This window comes from Stegodyphus dumicola, chromosome 10 (assembly GCF_044657685.1).
Source record: "Stegodyphus dumicola isolate Sdum_Otavi_A_Nest chromosome 10, ASM4465768v1".
NCBI lineage: Eukaryota > Metazoa > Arthropoda > Arachnida > Araneae > Eresidae > Stegodyphus > Stegodyphus dumicola.
In genome coordinates this window covers 41871261-41897963 of record NC_140777.1, presented here as the reverse complement: position 1 = coordinate 41897963, position 26703 = coordinate 41871261, and positions in this window count along the sequence as shown.

The window sequence follows — 26703 nt, the reverse complement described above, 5'->3', positions numbered from 1 at the left end:
AAAATGCATTCGGTCGACCAAAATAAGGATTCACTTCCCGTTCTTCATCATCTGAGGTAGGTGAACTTTGTCTAGGTGTATCCATATAAGCATAATCTCCCACTAAATCTTCTCTTCTCTGTCTTCTGGGTCTCGTTTGACTGGTACTAGGCCCTGAAAAAATGAGACCATGGCCTCCCAGATCGACTAATTCTTCTTCGGGTCTTCGTCGTTGCCTTGGCGGTTCTTCCACCTCTGGTTCTTCCTCCTACTCCTCTTCATCCGAATCTATTCTTAAATGTTCCATTTGCAATGTTCCGCTGGTAAAGTACAGCATATCATCCTGGCTGATACGAGTCCGACAGGTCGGGCATTTCTTTTTACCATACTCTCGAATCCATTTCTTTATACATTTAATATGAAAGGAATGCTCACAATCGAGATTGTAGACTTTATGGCGTTTCGTTTCTTTGAAGGCCTTCAGGCAAATTCCACAGATTTCTTCCTCTGCGTTTGCCATTTTTTCCAATGATTTACTTGATTATGACATATCCATCTCTTCGCCATCTTCGTTTCTTCTTCCTCCTCCTCCTTGACATATTTCTTGACGAGAGGGAACTTGAGATTCCTTCGTCGCTACATTGAGTAACATTCTCAATTCTTTTTCCATATACCCGTCGGAACATAAGAACAGTTTCACCATTTCCATCGTCCAGAAAATTTCTTCGTCGGATTTTTCAAATTCGCGTATTTTCAAGGCCACTTTCTGTACCAGACGGTAAAATTTCTTACCCGTCGCGATCGAACCTTTCACTAATCCTTTACTTTTGAGCTTGGAAATAATAAACCCGGTCCCGAAAAGATATCCGAGGTACTCATCAATTTGGGTGGCTTTTTTCGTCATCTCTTCGTCTTCTTTCGGAACAAACAGGACGTAGGGGAAATTTTGTTTGAACGCAAACTGCTTTATTCGATCATCCGCTTTTCCTAGGAACACTTTCGCTAAAAAGGTTTCGATTCGACTCATTTTTTCAATAAATTCTAGTGATAAGGCATCGCACGTGCCGCCTTGTTGAATCTCTCGAAGGAGGTAGTAGAATTCTGTATTCCGATGGTACGTAATTTGAGAAGTGACCAGTTTTCGCAATTGCTGGGTCAAGAACGATTCTTTGAAGAAGAAGGGGCGACGACAAATGCGAACTCCAAACTCAAACACGAAATTCGCCACCACGTTGAGTTCGTTCCGGCATAAATTGCAATAAATCATGACGTACACAAGATCAAATAGGGTCGTGTAAGGAGAATAACGAGCCCGAATTTGATTCGAGGCTTTCATTTCCAAACATAATTGATAAGCGGGATCCTTTTCAACATCCTTGGAAGTAGGAGGTAGAAGGAACGAAGCATCGTCGCCGTCACATATTTTTACGTAGGGAGCTAGGACTTTGTGATAATAACTTAAGAAATTGAAAGGTTGGTCCTCGTCTTGATGGACATTTTCCATGAGCGATTTCATGTTGGTGAAAAGAGCGTGCAGAGCCGCTTTGTCGACTTGAGAGTGATTCTCTTCATTGGCGATTTTTTCAATATGCTGGGCGTATTCGTCCATGTATTCGATCATGAACCGTTCGAGCGATTCATACGATTCAAAAGGTTCGGCCTGGGATCGAAAAGGCGCATTCACGCATTGTAATAATCGAATCCCGGATGTGTGAAGGATTAATGCATGTAACAAATAGATTTTTAGAAAAATTGTCATTAGCATAACATGAGGAGTGTAAAATGGGAAGATCTTTATAATGTAATATAATGCAGTTGATAATCATCTGAAAAAGAGCCCATGAATGGTAAGACTGCTGAACACTGATAGTTAGGTTTATATCCTAACTATATATTTGGACACCTTTTGCTTAGCTTATCTGGTCTGATGATCTGTATAAAATGATAAATGAAAAACAAAGTATTTGTACCCAATATTAAGTCTGATCTGCAAACAAGATTACTGTGGCTGCGGAAACCGACATGCCAGTGAAATATATGTGTCATGTAGATATTACACAAAATACATCAGCTAGAGTACTCTTATCAAGCAGTATGGGGACAGGTAATATAACCAAATATGTACATATCAAACATTTGTAATTATGTATTTTAAAGCTATAGGCTTCCAATACAATTAGAATTTATATTTCTGTAATACCTATGAGTCTTCTCTGAAACATACTTATTTTGCTTAAATCTACTTCCAAAGTACTTTATTTTGAACAACCCATGGTTTAGAAAAATTAATGTTTCTGACATTCAAGAGCAGATAAAAGTATGTCATAATTAACTGACAAAAACATATAAAATTAAAGTAAGGCAAAAATAGCAACTTAACATAAAATCTTGTGTCAGTTTTAAGAAATAACTGACATAGGTCCCTCTTCTTCAATAAAAATGAAAAAAGGTTTTTATTCCTGGCCTTTTGAAGAACAGATATCAGATAACACTCAAAATTAATAAGAATTATACAAATTCTGCATCATTCTAAGCCTTCTTGATTTATTTTAATCTTGAAATTCATGACCAGACAAATTTTGTGACAACTATATATTTTTGAGAACCTGGGACCACAGGTGGATTTGTTCGAACAGCATTCCAAGTTCTTCGATTACATGATCGAAATAACTCTGCATGAAAAATTTACAAATTAAATTCGTCAAAAGCTTTAGAAAGTGAAATCTAATGCACTCAGTAAATTTGTTTTTTTTTTCTGTGTGAGGAAATCAGCTTTTTCATTACCATCAGTTCTACAATGGAAGTGTCTTGAAATTTCTAAAGATGTCTGCAAATATAGCTTTGATATATATACAAGTGAAATCTATTTAGCCTATTCTTAGTATCAGTAATATTAGGTGTTTTCAACATTAAATGGGGTACAAAAAGTCTATTATGATATCTTCAGTGATGAGATGTATGAAGTTTGCACACGTCCTTTGCTCAATTTGTCCTTTGTTCTTTTTGTTTGCTTATTACTTATTCCAGGGAAAAACGTCTTGCATGTTGTAACCGTACTTTAACATACGTTAAATTTTACATTAAAACATGAAATATAAATAAATTATTTTAGAATTTCCATCGAGATGGTTTTAACATGAAAACTGCATAATGGAATTCCTAATAGTGTAAAGGAAGGTATAGTTATTATAAAGACTATTAGTATTAATAGAGGTGAAGATAAGCAGGCTTTAACCTTAACGAAAAGTGTTTCCACAATAAGACCTTCTTTGACTCACATGAAGTTTTAGATTTAAAGACAATGTTAAATGGGGAAACCTTTAGCAGAATAGAAAATTTTTGAAAAATCTCTGCTGGTTCTTAAAACCTTACAAATGATCAACTGATGTGAGAAGAAAAGTGAGGGGCAACTTCTGGCACAAATTGTGCACATCATGAAATTTATTTGCTATTTTATGTAATTTCCATGATATTTCTTATTTAATTTTTTTTTTCATGCACAGTTACTATTTGTTTTCCGTTCTTGTAAAAATTAAAACATTTAAAAATTAAACATAATTTGGTATTTTGAATTTTATAAAATAAAGTGTGTGCTCTTTGTTAATATTTTAATAGCTCACCACTAGATATTTTAATCAAAATTTTATCTAGGTTAATAAATTACAATTTGATATATATTGCTCAAAATATCAGATTATGTAGCATAATATGAATATGTTTTTTAAGAGGTAATTTTTTTTCTTCCTCCTCATCTTCAATTGTGATGACTTCAATTTCATTCCGTTGCCGGGTCGATTTTGTTTCGGGCCATGACGACGGTTTGGTCCAGCTCCTCTTATCATCTAAGGAAGGGATGGGTAAAGGTGGCGGAGGGTTTTCTTCTTCTTTTTCTTGAAACATCATCGGCGATTGGAAAGAAATCTCCTCTTTCAATTGTTTCCAAAGCGAGTACGAGCACCGATCGACGAGAAAGAGACTCTTCTGGGTTGTGACGATGAGATATTGCGTTTTCGGGGGAACGACATAGTTTTGAAAAGGTCTTAGGACAATTCATGTGTTCGATCCCATTGTATTTGAGAATCTCTTGCGTCGATCCCGAAATGCAATAAATGGATCTTTGCAACCATTTCTCTAAAAACCGCCGTTTCATTTCTCCTCGCACCCAAATCATGGAAAAAGGTTCCGTCAACATCGTTAACACCCATGGAAAATAACTGTACGGAATTTCTCCTTCGTACCACGACAAGCCGTGATAATAATCACTCGCCCACACAGCGGTTCGTTTTTCTTTCTCGGTGAGCATTTGCCATGGAAACGGGGGTTTAAAAACAAATACCCCTCGAGAAGTACCGTCCAATGTGACGTAAGCCAATTCTTTCACAATAAAGGCTCCTTGAGAATCGTAGAAACCTTCAAAGTCGAGCACGAGTTCCATGTTTTTTATTTCTTTTTCTTTCCAAGGTGACCTTTATTATTATTATGATGGATGTGTATTGAGATACGCACGATATTATTCAAAAAACAAATATATATATACGAAAGTGACCTTTCCCAGAATTCATACGACCTGTCACGTGCAACCTTCTCTCTATATATATATAAAAGAGGAGACGGCGAGAGAACGCTATCCATTTTTTCCTTCAGGACACACAGCGAGAGAGAGAGAATTTTGTTTTCTTTTTTTCCTCAATTGAAGAAGATGGACATTTTGAGTACCAAACCTCTCAAAGATTCCTACATTGTTCTGGACATGGAATACTTTCACTGTTATGATCCAAAGACGGGAGATATATGTTTCATCTTGAAAGAACTGGGCTACATCAGTTGCGATTTAACCTTATGCGGATCCATGATTTTACTCCCTCCTGTCCATTACGATGACTTATCGTCCCGCAATCAAGCTGTGGTCAACCAGACTACAAATAACCGACACGGCCTGCAAAGGACCGAGGGTCGTCTTTCCTACGAGCATCTTCCTACGATCCTGAAAATACTGACCGAAAATGTGGAGGTGATCTACGTCAATGGATACGATAAAGCCGAATTTTTCAGCAAGCTCTGCCAGCGATCCGTTTACGAGTTTTACATCCCAGGGAAAACCGAGTGGCGGAACAAGTCGAAATGCACGCGACACCAATATTTCCAAAAGATGATTCATTGTGCCGAGAACAAGGTGAGAAATTTTCGATACCATTTGATGGAGGGTAGTTACGTTTTCCGGAAATTACATTGTTACCCCTCCGAAAGCAAAGCTGTCGAAGAGGAGGCGGAAGAATCTCCCCAGGAGAACTCGTGCGACGATGAGGAGGAGGAGGAGGAGGAACTTTCTAATAATAATAATAAATGTCTAAGTTGGGATGCTTTAGAGACCCAAGAATATTGGTCTCAACCCTTATCTCACCTAGACCTGAAAGAGGATCCTCAAGTGTACTCTTTGTGGTCCTCTTCTAAAATTTGGTCTTGGAGAGAACCCTTGAATGTTCATGAATGAAATGGTATGTAAATCCCTAGAAAAAAAAATAGAAAAAAAAGTTCCTTTTTTTGTAATATGTTGATTTCTTTCCAATCCCATTTCTTTTCCATAACTCCAGCCCAATCGACGAGAAGAAGACGAATTTTCCAAGTTACACAAGACGAATCTTCCAAGTTACACAAGACGTAGAAAGATTTCACAAGGATTTATAAATCACACTCTCCCACATGATATATGTATAGGGAGAAAAAGACCCTCTGTTCTCTAGCCAATACGTCAAGACTTCCCTAAACTAAGAGAGACCATGAGTACCGAGGAAACCTTAGCAGAGCAAGTGGAAAGACTTTCAAAGAGATTAGAAGAGTTAAGACGGGATAGATTTACAGTTCCGCCGACTAAAGAGGAAACTATCATCGATTTCAACAAACCGCTGTACTTTCATCCCCTACCCCAAAGAATGAGACGAGTGGACTCGCCGTTGAACAGTTCCAATGAGAAACAAAATGTCACTTATTTGAATAGCCAATTTCAACACATGAATATTTCATAAGTATTTTTTTCCCTAAAGCGTAGGGAGATCGGATCAGTAGTTTTCCCCTTTTCATCGTCGAAAAAGATTGGGAGGAAAAATCTTTCTCAGCTCTCTCAAAAAAATTTTTCAGCCTTTAAAAAAAAAAAAAAAAAAAAAAAAAAAAAAATACAAGTGGAGCTCGATCCAAGAAAAAAATGATGTCTTTTTTTTATTTTGTGGACTGCCAATTTTGTATTGGAATATACTGAAAACGGGCGTTCACGTTGGTTTTCAGTATATTCCAATACAAATGGAGCTGGATCCAAGAAAAAAATGATGTCTTTTTTTATGTTGTGGACTGCCCTATTTTGTATTGGAATATACTGAAAACGGGCGTTCACGTCGGTTTTCAGTATATTACAATACAAGTGGAGCTCGATCCAAGAAAAAAATGATGTCTTTTTTTTATTTTGTGGACAGCCAATTTTGTATTGGAATATACTGAAAACGGGCGTTCACGTTGGTTTTCAGTATATTACAATACAAATGGAGCTCGATCCAAGAAAAAAATGATGTCTTTTTTTTATGTTGTGGACTGCCAATTTTGTATTGGAATATACTGAAAACGGGCGTTCACGTCGGTTTTCAGTATATTTCAATACAAAAGGAGCTCCATCCAAGAAAAAAATGATGTCTTTTTTTTATGTTGTGGACTGCCCTATTTTGTATTAGAATATACTCAAAACGGGCGTTCACGTTGGTTTTCAGTATATTCTAATACAAGTGGAGCTCCATCCAAGAAAAAAATGATGTCTTTTTTTTATGTTGTGGACTGCCCTATTTTGTATTGGAATATACTGAAAACGGGCGTTCGAGTCAGTTTTCAGTATATTCAAATACAAATGGAGCTCTATCCAAGAAAAAAATGATGTCTTTTTTTATGTTGTGGACAATCAATTTTGTATTGGAATATTCTGAAAACGGGCGTTCGAGTCCTTTTTCCGACTATTTCTACACACATTCCACTATATTAAAATGACGTCATGGTTGAGTCCAAACAGAGTCGTCCCCGGACAGAGTTGTCTCCGGATAAAGTCGTCCCCGGACAATTTTATACCGAATTTGTATAGAGATATACTTAAAATGGGCTTGGAGGGGAGGGCGCTTTCTAGTATATTCCTATATACATTCGGTTGCATTCACAAACAAAAAGAATGTCTTTTTGATGGACAAAAACCTTTTTGTTAATTTTTATCATGTCTTCTAGACATGATAAAAATTAACTCATCCCCCTTTTGTCTGGGTATGTTGTCTCACCGTTTCTAAAAATAGACCAGAACCCAGTCTTTTCTTGGAATTCTATTCTTTAAAAGGATGAGTCATGGTCTATTTTTAGAAAGTGGGAGACAACATTCCCAGACAAAAGGGGGGGGTGAGTTAATTTTTATCATGTCTAGAAGACATGATAAAAATTAACAAAAAGTTTTTTTTTTTTTTTTCTTTTAACATCTCAGACCCTATCCACTGTCGTTGGAATTGTGTTCACTGGAGGCTATTTCTTTTTTTGCAATCTCGCTTTTAGTTTTCTCTGAGATTCTTTAGAAATGGCTATACAAATTTCACCATCTATATAGAGATGACGTCCAAACAAAGTCGTCCCCGGACCATCTTGATGACCGAATATGTATAGAAATAGTCTGAAAATGGGCTTGAGGGCCGGTTTCTGGACGATTCCTCTACAAATTCGGCCGCATCCAGAAAAACAAAAATACATAGTTTCTTTTTGGGTGGACAGGAGATGATAAATTTCTTTTCTCTCTCTCTCTCTCTCTCCCAAGATTGGAGGAGAGAGTGGCCCAAAAAAATGGGTCTCGGAAGGAATCGAATGCATTTTGAAATGCACTCATTCCTTCCAAGACCCATTTTTTTGGTCTCCTGATTCAACTCTCCAGTCTATGGAATAGGGAAAGCGGAGAACGTTTCCCCTTCTTTAAGCGACTGGAGACCATATCGCATCATCATCATCATCATCATCATCATCACCATCACAATCGTCCTCTTTCTGATACTTTTCAACGAAGGCTTGATGTCTCTGGATGATTTTGGGGAGATGATGGATCCCGAATTGAGTGATGAAAAAGAGAGGACTCTTTTTCCTTTCTTGTTCGTCTTGCACAGTCTCTCGGAGGGTGATATACGTTTCCCCGTCCTCCTCAATTTTCGTCAGAGGTCTCATGAATATTTTACACATCCAAGGGAAGAGCGACTTGTTATGCAGGGATTTCGAAGCGACGAAGGCCGCTTCATTCGAAGTGAGGACAATCTGGTTCGGTTGACCCCATTCTTTGGAGTAGTTGTCCAAATCGCCTAGTCGAAGAAAATGGTGTCGATTAGGATAAAAGACTTGGAGAACACTCGCCGTATGCGAGACGTTCGTAGGCAAGACAGTCAAGATATCTTTGGCATTCCAGTACAGGAATCCTAGATCCACATACGCGTGCACGTAATAGTCATCGTTATATTCCAGTTTGAGCAGCATGGCTTTTGTATTTTTTTTTCCGTTCTCAAGGCGAAACACTCGTCTGATATGAACAAGAGCTCGCTGGCGATCCGTTTATATAGACTCCTAAGAGAGAGAGAGAGGGAGAGGGGAGGAGGAGGAACAAGGTTGATGAATTCTAAAATAAAAAAAAATGATAAAACATGAGTGTTTGTGAAGGTCATAGAGAGATGATTATAGAGTTGTTTTATTTTTTATTTTCTCAAAAGAAAAAACCAAAAGGGTCCCATTCCATACGACATGGCCTTTGAGAAGGTGACGGTGTCATGTGTCTACAAAGTTGATAAACTTTAGAATAAAAAAAAAAGCTTTCATCACGTAGCTCTCGAGAAGAAAATGACAGGGGTCTCTAGGAGAAGGTCATAGGTAGTATACAAAGGATGGTTGATTTTGTTTTCTTTCGTTCCTCTCAATCCCATGACCTTTGAAAAGGTGACGGGGTGTTCTTTAGGAAAAAAATAGGTCATAGAGAGAGAGATAGACAAAGTTGATTTTTTTTCTAGAAGTCAACCGTCACGTCGCCCATCACGTGGTCTTCTCGTATATATAGAGAGGCGAGTGGAAGACAGACTCTATTTCCCAGAGAGAGAGACTACTGTGCGTATCCATATTTCTACTCAAGATGATGATCCGCGTCTTATGTAATGAGTTTGTGAGCATTCGCTGTTATGTGGATGACGGAAGATTGTTTTGGAACGCTACGGACATTTTGCCTCTGATTCATACTTCCAGTAAAAGAACCTGGGACATTCTCTCCGTGTTTTTCGACGAACACCACGTCTTCAGGAAAATAAAAGATCTTGAGAGTCTCGGCAGTTCTCAAGAGGGATATGTCCTCTCCAGCGAAGAAATGTTACATCTGGCCGAAAATAATCCGAAAAATAATCAGCTTCTGGCCTGGGTGTATAGCATTTTAACTCAGCCGCTGGTTCGAGTTGTACCCAATCAACCCGTTTACCGACTGCTCTATCCGGGGGAGAAATTTCCCTTCATCACCCTCTTTAATCTGGGAGTGCGCTACATACCGCCTCATCCAGGCATGACGGATTCTTCTACTTACCCTAAACAATATGCCAGCGCTTATTGCCAGACAGACCCCCGTCAAGAAAAGGTCGTCGAGACTCAAACGGATCCTCTGGTGGTCTCTTTAAATGTCACTAAAGTTATCACCTTCTAAAAAAAACAACCACCACCACCCAAAAAAAATTTGCTCCTCCTCCAAATTTTTTTTTATCTTCTCGAAAGAAAAAAAAAAGAAACTTTTCCATCTAGCCTCTTTCTTTCAATCCCTCTTAAGAGAGAGAGGGAGGAGAAAAGAAAGAGAGTTCTGAGGAGGCAAAAGAAATGGGTCTGGAAGGAAACGGGTGCATTGCGAGAAAAAGAGGGTCCTCTTTTCTTTTCTCGAAATGCACCCTTTTCCTTCCAGACCCATTTTTTTTGATCACTTCTTCAAACCAATCTTGGAAAGGTGGGGATACAATAAATTGTGCGTAAAGTCCATTTCGATCAAGACTGGATTTTTTTTTGAAAAGAAAACATAATGTTATATATAGATAGCTAAATCTTTATCATGATATTCTTTAAGAATTTCTTAGCCATTTGTCAAAGAAGGGGAATATAATTGAAGAATTTATGAATTTGGGAACATCTCACCCATGACAAATCTAAAATCTTGGAAGTGGATACTGGAAAGCCCCGCTCTGATTATAATTCTGAGTTCTAGCATGGGACATTTTTTAGATCAATAAGCTAAACTATTTTTCTAGTCTCATATTCTCTCGTGACTAGGGTTTCAGATTTGGGTAGAGAGAGACACTGTTCTGAACAGAAACGTGGAATGCTTTTATAGAAAAGTGAAGAGTTGAAAGTTAAAGTCGAAAAACGAAATGAGATCGGCTAGGAAAAATTTCTCAGAGCTCAGAAAAAAATTCTGAAATGTAAAAAAAAAAAAAAAAAAACTTTTTGTTAATTTTTATCATGTCTTCTAGACATGATAAAAATTAACTCACCCCCTTTTGTCTGGGAATGTTGTCTCCCACTTTCTAAAAATAGACCATGACTCATCCTTTTAAAGAATAGAATCCAAGAAAAGACTGGGTTCTGGTCTATTTTTAGAAACGGTGAGACAACATACCTAGACAAAAGGGGGGTGAGTTAATTTTTAACATGTCAAGAAGACATGATAAAAATTAACAAAAAGTTTTTTTTTTTTTTTTTACATCTCAGAATTTTTTTCTGAGCTCTGAAAATATTTTGCCAGCCGATCTCATTTCGTTATCATTTTTTTTATTTTAGAATTCATCAACCTTGTTCCTCCTCCTCCCCTCTCCCTCTCTCTCTCTCTCTGAGGAGTCTATATAAACGGATCGCCAGCGAACTCTTGTTCATATCAGACGAGTGTTTCGCCTTGAGAACGGAAAAAAAAATACAAAAGCCATGCTGCTCAAACTGGGATATAACCATGACTATTACGTGCACGCGTATGTGGATCTAGGATTCCTGTACTCGAATGCCAAAGATATCTTGACTCTCATGCCTACGAACGTCTCGCATACGACGAGTGTTCTCCAAGTCTTTTTTCCTAATCGACACCATTTTCTTCGACTAGGCGATTTGGACAACTACTCCAAAGAATGGGGTCAACCGAACCAGATTGTTCTCACTTCGAATGAAGCGGCCTTCGTCGCTTCGAAATCCCTGCATAACAAGTCGCTCTTCCCTTGGATGTGTAAAATATTCATGAGACCTCTGACGAAAATTGAGGAGGACGGGGAAACGTATATCACCCTCCGAGAGACTGTGCAAGACGAACAAGAAAGGAAAAAGAGTCCTCTCTTTTTCATCACTCAATTCGGGATCCATCATCTCCCCAAAATCATCCAGAGACATCAAGCCTTCGTTGAAAAGTATCAGAAAGAGGACGATTGTGATGGTGATGATGATGATGATGATGATGATGCGATATGGTCTCCAGTCGCTTAAAGAAGGGGAAACGTTCTCCGCTTTCCCTATTCCATAGACTGGAGAGTTGAATCAGGAGACCAAAAAAATGGGTCTTGGAAGGAATGAGTGCATTTCAAAATGCATCCGATTCCTTCCGAGACCCATTTTTTTGGGCCACTCTCTCCTCCAATCTTGGGAGAGAGAGAGAAAAGAAATTTATCATCTCCTGTCCACCCAAAAAGAAACTATGTATTTTTGTTTTTCTGGATGCGGCCGAATTTGTAGAGGAATCGTCCAGAAACCGGCCCTCAAGCCCATTTTCAGACTATTTCTATACATATTCGGTCATCAAGATGGTCCGGGGACGACTTTGTTTGGACATCATCTCTATATACGAGTAGATGGTGAAATTTGTATAGCCATTTCTAAAGAATCTCAGAGAAAACTAAAAGCGAGATTGCAAAAAAAGAAATAGCCTCCAGTGAACACAATTCCAACGACAGTGGATAGGAAAAGTGAAGAGTTGAAAGTGGTGAAAGTCGAAAAACGAAATGGGATCGGCTAGGAAAAATTTCTCAGAGCTCAGGAAAAAAATTCTGAGATGTAAAAAAAAAAAAACTTTTTGTTAATTTTTATCATGTCTTCTAGACATGATAAAAATTAACTCACCCCCCTTTTGTCTTCCACTTTCTAAAAATAGACCATGACTCATCCTTTTAAAGAATAGAATTCCAAGAAAAGACTGGGTTCTGGTCTATTTTTAGAAACGGTGAGACAACATACCCAGACAAAAGGGGGATGAGTTAATTTTTATCATGTCTAGAAGACATGATAAAAATTAACAAAAAGTTTTTTGTCCATCAAAAAGACATTCTTTTTGTTTCTGAATGCAACCGAATGTATATAGGAATATACTAGAAAGCGCCCTCCCCTCCAAGCCCATTTTAAGTATATCTCTATACAAATTCGGTATAAAATTGTCCGGGGACGACTTTGTCCGGAGACGACTCTGTCCGGGGACGACTCTGTTTGGACTCAACCATGACGTCATTTTAATGTAGTGGAATGTGTGTAGAAATAGTCGGAAAAAGGACTCGAACGCCCGTTTTCAGTATATTCCAATACAAAATTGATTGTCCACAACATAAAAAAGACATCAATTTTTTCTTGGACTAAAAGGGGGGTATTTTTTTTTTTTTTTTTTTTCAGCCAGAGAAATTTTTCTCCGGCTCTCAGAAATTTTTCCGCACTCGACTGGATGAATAAAACATCCCCGTTTCTTTAAGAATGGGCTCACTGTTAACTATTTCAGCATTCGACGTTTCGCGTCCAATAATAACTGCCAGGTGTTCAAGAATGCAGATGCACCTATTAGATTTTCTACAGAGAAGCTTGACTGGATGGAGAGAGTGGATGACTTTTTCCAAGATTCTCGACTTTGGACCGTCAAGAGGTAAAGGATCTTTTTTGTTTTTTTTCTTTTAAGAAAATTTATGGATAGATTCATTTCCTTTTGAATGGACCTAGAAAAATAGGACAAAGTTCTTTTCCAAGATTGGATGAGAGAGGGACCCAAAAAAAATGGGTCTTGGAAGGAATCGAATGCATTTGCACTCATTCCTTCCAAGACCCATTTTTTTGGTCTCCTGATTCGTCTCTCTCTCTCTCTCTTCTCAGTCCATTTCCATAAATATAGGGAAAGCGGAGAACCTTTCCCTACTTATTTCTAAAAATCTTTTCTTTATTTTTTTTTCTCCTGAGTTTATGTATATATCAATTCAAATACTTTTGAGAACGGTCATCCCAATTCTCTGTCGTCTTTTCGGTTTCATCGTCCCAACACTCAGTGGACATAGTCTCAGTGGATTTTGGAGCATGGGTCGTCCGTTCATTGTCCCAACACTCAGTGGATATAGTCTTAGTGGATTTTGGAGCATGAGTCGTCCGTTCATCGTCCCAACACTCAGTGGATTTTGTCTTTGGATCCTCTGAAGATATTTTGGGGGTCTCATGAGATTCTTTGGAAGGTTCGTCCCAACAGGCTGCTGGATCGTAATGGGGAATATTTTCAGGTATGTCTCCCCAACCCTCCGTCTTCCTCGAGTTATTGGAGGAAGTTGACGACAAAGAAGAAGAAGTAGAAGAGCCCATCAAGTTTAAAGGCGTATGCTCATCCGGATGTTCCATCACTTGGAAACAGGACAGATTATCCCATTTCTGGATGAGGTTATCGTACGCTTTTGGGGACGGATCCTTCTCTAACTGATCGTAGGCCTTATCAAAAGCTTGCAGAGGATTGTCTGCTTCTTCCTGAATCCTCTCCTCTTTCTCCGTTCCGTCTGGATAGACGTGATTGATATGAAAATCTCCTTCCATAATATGCCATCGATAGTTGCGCACTTTGTTTTCGGCACAATGGAAATATTTCATCCTTTGATGATGTCGGGCACATTTTTCCCGATACTTCCAAATGATTCCATCTGGCACATAAATTTCCGTCACGGGTTTTTGATAATCCAAGGCTTTAGCAAAGAATTTAGCTTTCTGGCATCCCACCACATAAATCGTGGAGAAGCTGTGAGTGAGCGATTGGAGAATGCGTCCTAAATGGTTGTAGGGAATATGACCCTCGTTCCAACGAAGTCCGTGCCGGTTTCTTGTCAGCCAGGCATTTGTCTTTTGGTTTTTTTCACTCAGTTGGTGGAAGGGGTGAGGAGGAGTAAACGTCAACGATCCCACGGTCAAAAAATCTTTTGTCGCATAGCCCAATTCTTTTAAAACGTAGGTAAATTCACCCTTCTTGTGGTTGTAGGACTGGAAACCCTCTAGATCGAGCACGATAAAGTTTTCTGAACACGCCATGGCGATGAATACGGTGATGTCTTCCACAAACAGGAGCAAAAAAGAGAATCGAATAGGTATATATGTATAACAGGGAAGATCTAGAAAGGGGGGGGAAACAATAAAACGTTTTAGAGTCGTCGTCTTGAAAGAGACATTTTTCTTTTCAAAGGGTTAAGAAGTTTCAAAGGTCTTTTTAAATGAAGTTATGATTATTATCATTATTAAAAAAAACTAAGAATCAAATCGAGTTTATAGATAACCATATTCATAGGACAAAAGGGACTTACCAGCTCAGTTCACGTCTTCTTCTGTTCTATGAAGAAATCTCGCGGACTACACACACTTTTATACTCGCGCGACATCTGTCGGGATCGCGACCCCATCTAAATGTCAGGGTCATTCCAACCTCTTAAAAGGATCGGAATGAAAGAAACACTTTGATAAAAAATATATTTATGAAAAGATATCTGAGGGTCGTGAGAACATTTTCTCTCCCCACCCCCTGCCTATTTCAAAAAAAAATAATAAAAAGTCTTTCTTGGATCGCGTCAAGATTACAAAACAACTCACAGGACTTGTTTATCTCGATCTTGTCAGGGTCACCGTTTCACATAAGAAGGTGGATGGACCCTGAACTTTAGACATGATAAAAATTAACTCTGCCCGCCTTTTGTCTGGGAATAGGGTTCACCGTTTCTAAAAATAGACCAGATCCCATTCTTGGAATTCTATTCTTTAAGAAAGGAAAGGAGGAGTGATGGTCTATTTTTAGAAAGTGTGACAACATTCCCAGACAAAAAGGGGGTAGAGTTAATTTTTATCATGTCTGAGACATGAAAAAAATTAACAAATTTTTTTTTTTTTTTTTTTTTTTTTAAAGGCTGAAAATTTTTCTGAGAGAGCTGAGAAAGATTTTTCCTCCCAATCTTTTTCGACGATGAAAAGGGGAAAACTACTGATCCGATCTCCCTACGCTTTAGGGAAAAAAATATTTATGAAATATTCATGTGTTGAAATTGGCTATTCAAATAAGTGACATTTTGTTTCTCATTGGAACTGTTCAACGGCGAGTCCACTCGTCTCATTCTTTGGGGTAGGGGATGAAAGTACAGCGGTTTGTTGAAATCGATGATAGTTTCCTCTTTAGTCGGCGGAACTGTAAATCTATCCCGTCTTAACTCTTCTAATCTCTCTGAAAGTCTTTCCACTTGCTCTGCTAAGGTTTCCTCGGTACTCATGGTCTCTCTTAGTTTAGGGAAGTCTTGACGTATTGGCTAGAGAACAGAGGGTCTTTTTCTCTCTATACATATATCATGTGGGAGAGTGTGATTTATAAATCCTTGTGAAATCTTTCTACGTCTTGTGTAACTTGGAAGATTCGTCTTGTGTAACTTGGAAAATTCGTCTTCTTCTCGTCGATTGGGCTGGAGTTATGGAAAAGAAATGGGATTGGAAAGAAATCAACATATTACAAAAAAAAGGAACTTTTTTTTCTATTTTTTTTCTAGGGATTTACATACCATTTCATTCATGAACATTCAAGGGTTCTCTCCAAGACCAAATTTTAGAAGAGGACCGCAAAGAGTACACTTGAGGATCCTCTTTCAGGTCTAGGTGAGATAAGGGTTGAGACCAATATTCTTGGGTCTCTAAAGCATCCCAACTTAGACATTTATTATTATTATTAGAAAGTTCATCCTCCTCCTCCTCCTCCTCCTCCTCATCGTCGCACGAGTTCTCCTGGGGAGATTCTTCCGCCTCCTCTTCGACAGCTTTGCTTTCGGAGGGGTAACAATGTAATTTCCGGAAAACATAACTACCCTCCATCAAATGGTATCGAAAATTTCTCACCTTGTTCTCGGCACAATGAATCATCTTTTGGAAATATTGGTGTCGCGTGCATTTCGACTTGTTCCGCCACTCGGTTTTCTTTGGGATGTAAAATTCGTAAACGGATCGCTGGCAGAGCTTGCTGAAAAATTCGGCTTTATCGTATCCATTGACGTAGATCACCTCCACATTTTCGGTCAGTATTTTCAGGATCGTAGGAAGATGCTCGTAGGAAAGACGACCCTCGGTCCATTGCAGGCCGTGTCGGTTATTTGTAGTCTGGTTGACCACAGCTTGATTGCGGGACGATAAGTCATCGTAATGGACAGGAGGGAGAAAAATCATGGATCCGCATAAGGTTAAATCGCAAGTGATGTAGCCCAGTTCTTTCAAGATGAAACATATATCTCCCGTCTTTGGATCATAACAGTGAAAGTATTCCATGTCCAGAACAATGTAGGAATCTTTGAGAGGTTTGGTACTCAAAATGTCCATCTTCTTCAATTGAGGAAAAAAAGAAAACAAAATTCTCTCTCTCTCTGTCTCGCTGTGTGTCCTGAAGGAAAAAATGGATAGCGTTCTCTCTCCGTCTCCTCTTTTATATATATAAAGAGAGAAGGTTGCACGTGACAGGTCGTATGAATTCTGGGAAAGGTCACATTCGTATATATATATATTTGTTTTTTGAATAATATCGTGCGTATCTCAATACACATCCATCATAATAATAATAAAGGTCACCTTGGAAAGAAAAAGAAATAAAAAACATGGAACTCGTGCTCGACTTTAAAGGTTTCTACGATTCTCAAGGAGCCTTTATTGTGAAAGAATTGGCTTACGTCACATTGGACGGTACTTCTCGAGGGGTATTTGTTTTTAAACCCCCGTTTCCATGGCAAATGCTCACCGAGAAAGAAAAACGAACCGCTGTGTGGGCGAGTGATTATTATCACGGCTTGTCGTGGTACGAAGGAGAAATTCCGTACAGTTATTTTCCATGGGTGTTAACGATGTTGACGGAACCTTTTTCCATGATTTGGGTGCGAGGAGAAATGAAACGGCGGTTTTTAGAGAAATGGTTGCAAAGATCCATTTATTGCATTTCGGGATCGACGCAAGAGATTCTCAAATACAATGGGATCGAACACATGAATTGTCCTAACCATACAAAAGGTTTTTTCCATTGCGCTCTACAAAAAGCGGTTCGGTATCATTATTATTTAAAGACACAGAGAAGAAATTCGCAAGGTCGATCCTGCACAATTCAATCTTGACAGAACTCATTAAAAAAAAATACATATATCACGTTACTTCTTCAACAGCATAGATGGTTCTGAAGCGAAACTTGGAATTTTGAAATAATAGATCAGAGAGAAATCATTCTTAAAAACAAATGGTAAAGTCTCGAATCGGCTGGGAGAAAAAAAATTTCTCAGAGGTGAGATAAAAATTCTCTAATGAAAAAAAAAAAAAAAAAAAAAAAAAAAACACTTTTGGTTAATTTTTATCATGTCTTAGACATGATAAAAATTAATGACCCTCCCTTTTTGTCTGGGAAGGATGTCTCACCCTTTCTAAAAATAGACCATGACTCATCCTTTCTCTAATGGCAATCATTCCATGAATGAATCACGATTTGTTTTTCAAAAGAGTGAGACAACATTCCCAGACGAAAAGGGAAGGGGGTCGTTAATTTTTATCATGTCTAAGACATGATAAAAATTAACAAAAAGTTTCTTTTTTTTTTTTTTTTTTTTTGAGTTGTAGAATTTTTCTCAACTCTGAAAATTTTTTTCCAGCCGACTCAAGACTTTACCATTTATATTTACGAATAGTCTTTGGATTATTTATTTATTTTCTTTTAAAAAGAAAAATTCTGAGCTAGGCCTATCTATTGGCTTAACATTCTGGTCATAGAAACAGTCTAGAATCTCATTTTATTTTTCGAGGCTAATGCACGGGTTCTCCAATCAAAAGGGTTACTATAAAGGGATTGGTTTGAATGCATTTATCTGCAAATGTTGTAGGATTCTGTTGTTGAGAAGGGGGTATATTATTATTATTATTATTATTATTATTATTATTATTATTATTATTATTATTATGATTGTGGCAGATTCGTTTTCTACATGGAAGTCTAATCTCCTCCGAAGACCTTTTCTGGGGATCGTCGATAGATGGTTTTTCAATAGGAATCGTTTCCCTCGGATCCTCAAGAGATAGAGGGGGGTCCTGTCTTGAGACATGGAGCGGTCTCTCCTCCTCCTCGAGAAGTCTTGAGAAAGGGAGAGGATTTTCGGTTCCCTTATTCTTGAGGGGTCTTGACAAATTGAGAGGTCCCTCCTCTTCGAAAGAGAGAGAAGTTTTGGTTCCCTTATCCTCGAGGGGTTTTGACAAATCGAGAGGTCCCTCATTTTCGAGGGGTCTTGATAAATGGAGAGGTTTTTCATCTTCGAGGGGTCTTGAGAAAGGAAGAGGTTTTTCATCTTCGAGGAGGTTTGACAATGGGAGAGATCTCTCCTTCTCGAGGGGTCTCTCTTTCTCAAGGGGTTTTGAGGAAGGGAGAGGTTTTTCATCCTCGACGGGTTTTGACAAACGGAGAGGAATCTGAACAGGCTTCTCCTCATCCCCATCATTATCGAGGAGGATGAGGATAGGCTTTTGGAAAGGTTTTTTCTTTTTCTTCTGAACAGGCTCCTCTTGATGCTCGGGGAGAGGGATGGGGTAGTTGTTCCACCATTCTATTTTTTCTTGCTCGAGGATTTTTTCAAAAGTCGTAGCCTCTCTATGATGAGACGAACGAGGAGAGTCCTCGAGAAGAATATAATAGGTATTCTTCCCAGTCTTCTCGATCGAGAGAGGTTCGTGCAAACATTTGTGCAACCATTCACTAAAATGAACGAGAATCCCTTTTGTCTTCTCAAGACGATCCATAATCCTATTCATTTGCGAGACGGTTAGAAAGTGGGACGTGTAAAAATATTTGGCTCGTTTCATTAACAAAATTTGTGCATCCAAAGGTGGAATGTCACGAGCCATCAACACGTTTTCGTCGGATAAAAATTCGTCCCGCATCTTTTGATAACTCCCCACGGTATAATAACCCGCACATTTTGAAAAATCGGAGGCTTTCAGGTAAACGACTCCTTGGATGATATAAAAGGAAAGATCAACATATTTATATTTGAAAGGAAAAAAAGAAGGTCATGATTGGATAATTTTTTGTTTATTAAATTATTACTTTCACTTCCTCATTCCCACACACATTCATCTTTTTAAGAAAAGAAAAAGAGGTCATGGAGATAAGATTTCTTGGAAAGAAGAGAGAGAGAAACAAAAAAAAACAAATAAAACGGACGTCATAGAGCCTCTATGTGTGTCTGTGTGTGTCTATATAGATATATAAAAAGACGAGAGTACTGTGCGAGATCATTTCTTTTCCATTGGGAGCCATGTCGCTATTAGACGTTTTTCCAACTCAACGGATTTCGAACGGGGAGGATTTGAAGACGCTAAAGCAAATCTCCAACTTGAAAATTTTTTTGGCGTGTCATTGTGCGACATTTATTCCGCATTTACCACCTCATCAAGCGATCGTTTCTTTCAATCAAGATGTCGAATCCTCCAACCTGCTCGTTCAGAATATATACAGAAATTTATTCGAATCGCAACAAACGAAAGAGGAATCTCCCTTCTCTTTGAATCGGATGGATCGAGCTTTGAGACGGCCCATTCAAACAGACCGGCGATATACAGATCCGCGCACGAGTTTTCGGTGGAAGAATATTTTTCTCACGAAACGATATTTTACGTTTGGAGTGAGAACGACGGCTGAGGACGAAGTTCATATTGTTCAAACCACAGCCGCTCCTCTCGCCTATTACGAATCATCGTCCCCCAATCTGAAGGAAAGAAGTTTTAAAGTCAGCGACAGGATGAAATATAAGAAATATATTCTAAGACCTTTTCAAAACTATGTCGTTCCCCCGAAAACGCAATATCTCATCGTCACAACCCAGAAGAGTCTCTTTCTCGTCGATCGGTGCTCGTACTCGCTTTGGAAACAATTGAAAGAGGAGATTTCTTTCCAATCGCCGATGATGTTTCAAGAAAAAGAAGAAGAAAACCCTCCGCCACCTTTACCCATCCCTTCCTTAGATGATAAGAGGAGCTGGACCAAACCGTCGTCATGGCCCGAAACAAAATCGACCCGGCAACGGAATGAAATTGAAGTCATCACAATTGAAGATGAGGAGGAAGAAAAAAAATTACCTCTTAAAAAACATATTCATATTATGCTACATAATCTGATATTTTGAGCAATATATATCAAATTGTAATTTATTAACCTAGATAAAATTTTGATTAAAATATCTAGTGGTGAGCTATTAAAATATTAACAAAGAGCACACACTTTATTTTATAAAATTCAAAATACCAAATTATGTTTAATTTTTAAATGTTTTAATTTTTACAAGAACGGAAAACAAATAGTAACTGTGCATGAAAAAAAAAAATTAAATAAGAAATATCATGGAAATTACATAAAATAGCAAATAAATTTCATGATGTGCACAATTTGTGCCAGAAGTTGCCCCTCACTTTTCTTCTCACATCAGTTGATCATTTGTAAGGTTTTAAGAACCAGCAGAGATTTTTCAAAAATTTTCTATTCTGCTAAAGGTTTCCCCATTTAACATTGTCTTTAAATCTAAAACTTCATGTGAGTCAAAGAAGGTCTTATTGTGGAAACACTTTTCGTTAAGGTTAAAGCCTGCTTATCTTCACCTCTATTAATACTAATAGTCTTTATAATAACTATACCTTCCTTTACACTATTAGGAATTCCATTATGCAGTTTTCATGTTAAAACCATCTCGATGGAAATTCTAAAATAATTTATTTATATTTCATGTTTTAATGTAAAATTTAACGTATGTTAAAGTACGGTTACAACATGCAAGACGTTTTTCCCTGGAATAAGTAATAAGCAAACAAAAAGAACAAAGGACAAATTGAGCAAAGGACGTGTGCAAACTTCATACATCTCATCACTGAAGATATCATAATAGACTTTTTGTACCCCATTTAATGTTGAAAACACCTAATATTACTGATACTAAGAATAGGCTAAATAGATTTCACTTGTATATATATCAAAGCTATATTTGCAGACATCTTTAGAAATTTCAAGACACTTCCATTGTAGAACTGATGGTAATGAAAAAGCTGATTTCCTCACACAGAAAAAAAAAAACAAATTTACTGAGTGCATTAGATTTCACTTTCTAAAGCTTTTGACGAATTTAATTTGTAAATTTTTCATGCAGAGTTATTTCGATCATGTAATCGAAGAACTTGGAATGCTGTTCGAACAAATCCACCTGTGGTCCCAGGTTCTCAAAAATATATAGTTGTCACAAAATTTGTCTGGTCATGAATTTCAAGATTAAAATAAATCAAGAAGGCTTAGAATGATGCAAAATTTGTATAATTCTTATTAATTTTGAGTGTTATCTGATATCTGTTCTTCAAAAGGCCAGGAATAAAAACCTTTTTTCATTTTTATTGAAGAAGAGGGACCTATGTCAGTTATTTCTTAAAACTGACACAAGATTTTATGTTAAGTTGCTATTTTTGCCTTACTTTAATTTTATATGTTTTTGTCAGTTAATTATGACATACTTTTATCTGCTCTTGAATGTCAGAAACATTAATTTTTCTAAACCATGGGTTGTTCAAAATAAAGTACTTTGGAAGTAGATTTAAGCAAAATAAGTATGTTTCAGAGAAGACTCATAGGTATTACAGAAATATAAATTCTAATTGTATTGGAAGCCTATAGCTTTAAAATACATAATTACAAATGTTTGATATGTACATATTTGGTTATATTACCTGTCCCCATACTGCTTGATAAGAGTACTCTAGCTGATGTATTTTGTGTAATATCTACATGACACATATATTTCACTGGCATGTCGGTTTCCGCAGCCACAGTAATCTTGTTTGCAGATCAGACTTAATATTGGGTACAAATACTTTGTTTTTCATTTATCATTTTATACAGATCATCAGACCAGATAAGCTAAGCAAAAGGTGTCCAAATATATAGTTAGGATATAAACCTAACTATCAGTGTTCAGCAGTCTTACCATTCATGGGCTCTTTTTCAGATGATTATCAACTGCATTATATTACATTATAAAGATCTTCCCATTTTACACTCCTCATGTTATGCTAATGACAATTTTTCTAAAAATCTATTTGTTACATGCATTAATCCTTCACACATCCTTCTTTTGAAATTGGGAAAGAATTCCAGATTTTATTAGATAAACAAAACAATTTAATAAAATTTCATATTAACCTTTTCAAAAATACAGTACATTTGAGATTTTTACTATCAGTTTATTCAACATGCTACATTTCTTAAAAATCAAATATCACACAAAAACGTAATGCATTTTAGAAAAAGTTCAATCAAATTATTTATTATTATTTAGGAATCTTCTAATATATATATATGTTCTGCATGTGGCTTTGTTGGCTAAATTTGAGTACCTAATAAATACTTATATATATAAAGAAAGAAAAAATAGAAAATTATTATAAATTGATGCGAAAAAGACGTAATCAAAAGATACGAAAAGAGGAATATGAGCGGAAAATAAATCCAAAACAAACCCTTCAATTGCTGGCATAAAAATTGGTTGCCAAAAACAGTCTCCGGCGGTAGCTTATTCTGATTGGTTGAATTTCTTCAGTTCCCGGCGGGTTTTAGCCGCCCGTGGTCTACGCCCGTATGGTACACAAGCAAAACAGGCAAGTGATTAAAAAAATATGCCTGAGGTGGGATGGGATAGAGGCAAAAATTAAATTAATATATGTGTTTAATAAATTTCCTTAATTTAATTGGTTTTATTGAAGTACATTTAAAAGCTTGTTCATTTTTTTTTTTTTTTCATTGGGAAGAAAAGTGCATGTTAGAGCATTATGTTATTAAATATGCTTATGATCAATCCATTAAAATAAAAGCTTATGTTTCTGCAAAATGCATTTAATACATATTTAATGACTGTTTTAATAGTGTTACGAATTTGGTATTTAAAAAGCTAATGTTAGTTCAATTATAAATTAAATGGTTTTATTTCTCGCGCAGTGCAGCGCGTGACGAATATTAAAAGAAAGCTAAGCCGGAAAATTGAAAATACAAGAGCGCGTGCATTAAATAAATAAATATCTCTTTTGGATTTCGAGAAAGTACTGGAAAATTCTAGCGCGTGATTTTAAAATCTTATAAAAGGAGGAAAACATCTCAGTTTGTAGGAGTTGCTTAGTTTGTTGTTGTTTAGAAAACTGCTCTTGTTGATTGTAGCGAATTCGCGGATTAGCGTTCTTTAGCTGTTTTGAATTACGTTCTATTGGATATTTGAGTAGTTAAAAGATAACTACTGTGAGATATTGTAATACTGCATGATAATTTGAGAAAATTTAAGCATTTTTGTTGTGATAATAATAAATTTTTGTTCATTTTTCCTCGGACTTGTGCATTCATTTCATAACGAACCCGTACGCACGCAACAATTTTTGGTGTCAGGAGTGGGGTTTGAATGCCAATAACAAGAGGGATGGAAGAACAATTGAGACAGCTCATTACTGCTTTTGCTGCGTTCCAAGAAAAGATGGAAGCTGGCCAATCATCTTTTAAAGAAGAAATTAAGGAGAAAATGGATGCTGGTCAAAAATCCGTACAGGAAAAGATTGAAGCAGGACAGGAAGAAATGAAATTGGGCGAGGAATCCCTTAAGGAAGAAATGAAGGCCATTCAAACTGGTCAATTAACTTTTAAAGACGAAATAAAAGTTGTTAAGGAATCTGTTAAAGAACAAATAAAAGCTGTTCAAGTCAAGATTGAAGAAAGTCAATGCGAAATGAAAAGAGAAATTGCCTGCATAATAGAAACCAAATTCGATGCTATGGAAGGCAGAATAGATGTGGTTGAGAATAAAGTGGGACAAATTGAGGAAAATGTTTCTTCTGTTAAAGAAGAAATAGAAGAAAGAGTTTGTTCCATTCAGAAACAAATCGAACAACAAATTGATGACCGGGTTTCTGCGGTTGCCAAAGAACTGGAAACTAAAGAAATTCATAGCGACGGCTGGGAGTAAGAGTGATGATTTTAAATTCTTACCGATGCCTGCTCGTCCATCGCTGAAGCTATCCACATATGATGGGAAGACATCCTGGCAAGTGTATAAGACCCAATTTTCTATCGTGGCAGATGCGAATGGATGGGATTCCCAAGCTAAGGCCTGTCATCTCGCCGCTTCTCTGAGAGCAGACGCAGCGGATATCCTGCAGACGCTTCCCGAAAACAAAAGGTTAGATTTCGAAGCTCTGTCCGGTGCCTTGGAGTTGCGCTTTGGGGAGAAGTGTTTAAAAGACTACAGCAGGCTCCAATTAAAATCTTGTCAACAGAAGCCTACCGAAACACTTCAGGAGCTCGCAGCAGATGTTGAAAGGCTGTCCCATCTTGCCTTTTCGGAATGCACGACAGAAACAAGGGAAATCCTGTCCTTGCAATACTTTATCGACGGCATCCGAGATACTGAAATACAGAAAGCTCTACGAATGGCGGATGTAAAAGATTTAAAAAGTGCTCTAGTGTACGCCATGAAATTTGAGGCAGCCCAGCAAGCCACTCATCGAGACCGTCACCCAGTCAGAGCTGCTCAAGTCCAGGAGCCAGGGGATCAAGTCACCGCTCGACTTGACGATTTAACTAGACAACTGAACGCCTTGAGACGGAATATTGGTGAGAAGAAACCGACCGTTAAGTGCTGGAACTGCGGTGCTGAAGGACACATACGACGAAACTGCAAAACACCCCAGGGTACTGATGTTAAGACCGCTTCTAACAAGCAGCAGGGAAACTAATTAGTGGCCATCTCGCGGGGCGGAGGTTGCCAGATAATGAAAAGCCCCCGTTTAAAGCGCTTCAGATTTCTGCAGTGAGAGGCGGCAGTAATGGACTTTTCATAATAGGACATATTAATGGAGTTCCGTGCAATATGACTATAGATACAGGAGCCAACGTCACCATCATCCGAAAAGATTTGGCTCAACAACTAGGAAACAAACTTATCTGGACGCCGCCCTGCGTTACCCTCCAGACTGTGTCCGGTGAGAAGATCGACATCGACGGAAAAGTAAATGTTAACATCACGTTTGGAAGTGCCGCTTACCATCACACGGCATATGTAGCAGAGATCTCTGATTCTTGCATACTCGGATTGGACTTTCTAAGGAAATACAATTTTTCCTTGGATTTTAAAAATAACGAATTGCATTCTACATCTGAGGACATAGCGTTATTTCTCATTAATGATGAAGAAGTTAAATCTGTCCATAAAATCATAGCACAAGACTATATTACAATACCGGCAAGAACAGAAATTTTACTTCCTGGATCCATAGCCGAAAATAGAAATTTCCGCTACGGCATCATAGAATATCCCAATAACTGTAATATCCCAAAAGGAGTATTAGTAGCCTGAACACTCATCGACCTATCCAGAACGGTTATCCCGGTGAGAGTCGCCAATGTAACTGAAAAGTCGAGAGTTATTAAGAAAGGTGAAGTGGTTGCAACATGTACTCCAGTAACCAGCGTTGAAAGAAAGAGTATCATCCCAGAATCCGTGTCCTCAGAGAGCATTACATCGGAGGTATTGCAGAATGCACAATTAAACGATAAGGAGAAAAATGCTGCCGATCACGTCATTAAAGATCTTCAAGTTGTTTTCTCCCGCTCGTCTTCTGACGTGGGTCAAACTAGTTTGACACAACATAGAATAGATACTGGCGATCATCCCCCGATCAAGCAACATCCAAGACATCTACCGTTTGCTAAACAGGAAGAGGTGCGAAAACTGTTAAAAGATATGGAAGAAGGCGATGTCATCGAGCCTTCAGCGAGTCCATGGGCATCTCCCATCGTTCTCGTCAGAAAGAAAGACGGCTCAACAAGACTTTGCATTGACTATCGCCGGTTGAATGAGCTTACGAAGAAAGACAGTTACCCTCTTCCTAGAATTGATGACATTCTAGACACTCTTTCTGGAAGCAAGTGGTTCTCAACACTTGATTTAAAGAGTGGGTATTGGCTGGTAGAAATGCATCCTGATGACCAAGAAAAGACGGCATTTACTACGGGACAAGGACTTTGGCAGTTCAAGGTGATGCCGTTTGGACTGTGTAATGCGCCGGCAACATTCGAACGTCTTATGGAGACTGTTTTGAAAGGCCTTTCCTACGAAGCCTGCCTGATATACCTGGACGATATCATCATTGTCGGAAAGAGTTTTGAAGAGCATCTAGAAAATCTTAGAAAGGTGCTTCAGAAACTGAAAGAGGCCAATCTGAAGCTGACTCCCGCTAAATGCAAACTGTTTCGAAAGGAAGTGACTTACCTGGGACATGTCATCTCTGCAGAAGGTGTGCGCACGGATCCTGAAAAGGTATCAGCGGTTAAATCCTGGACGCGTCCCGAAAATGTCC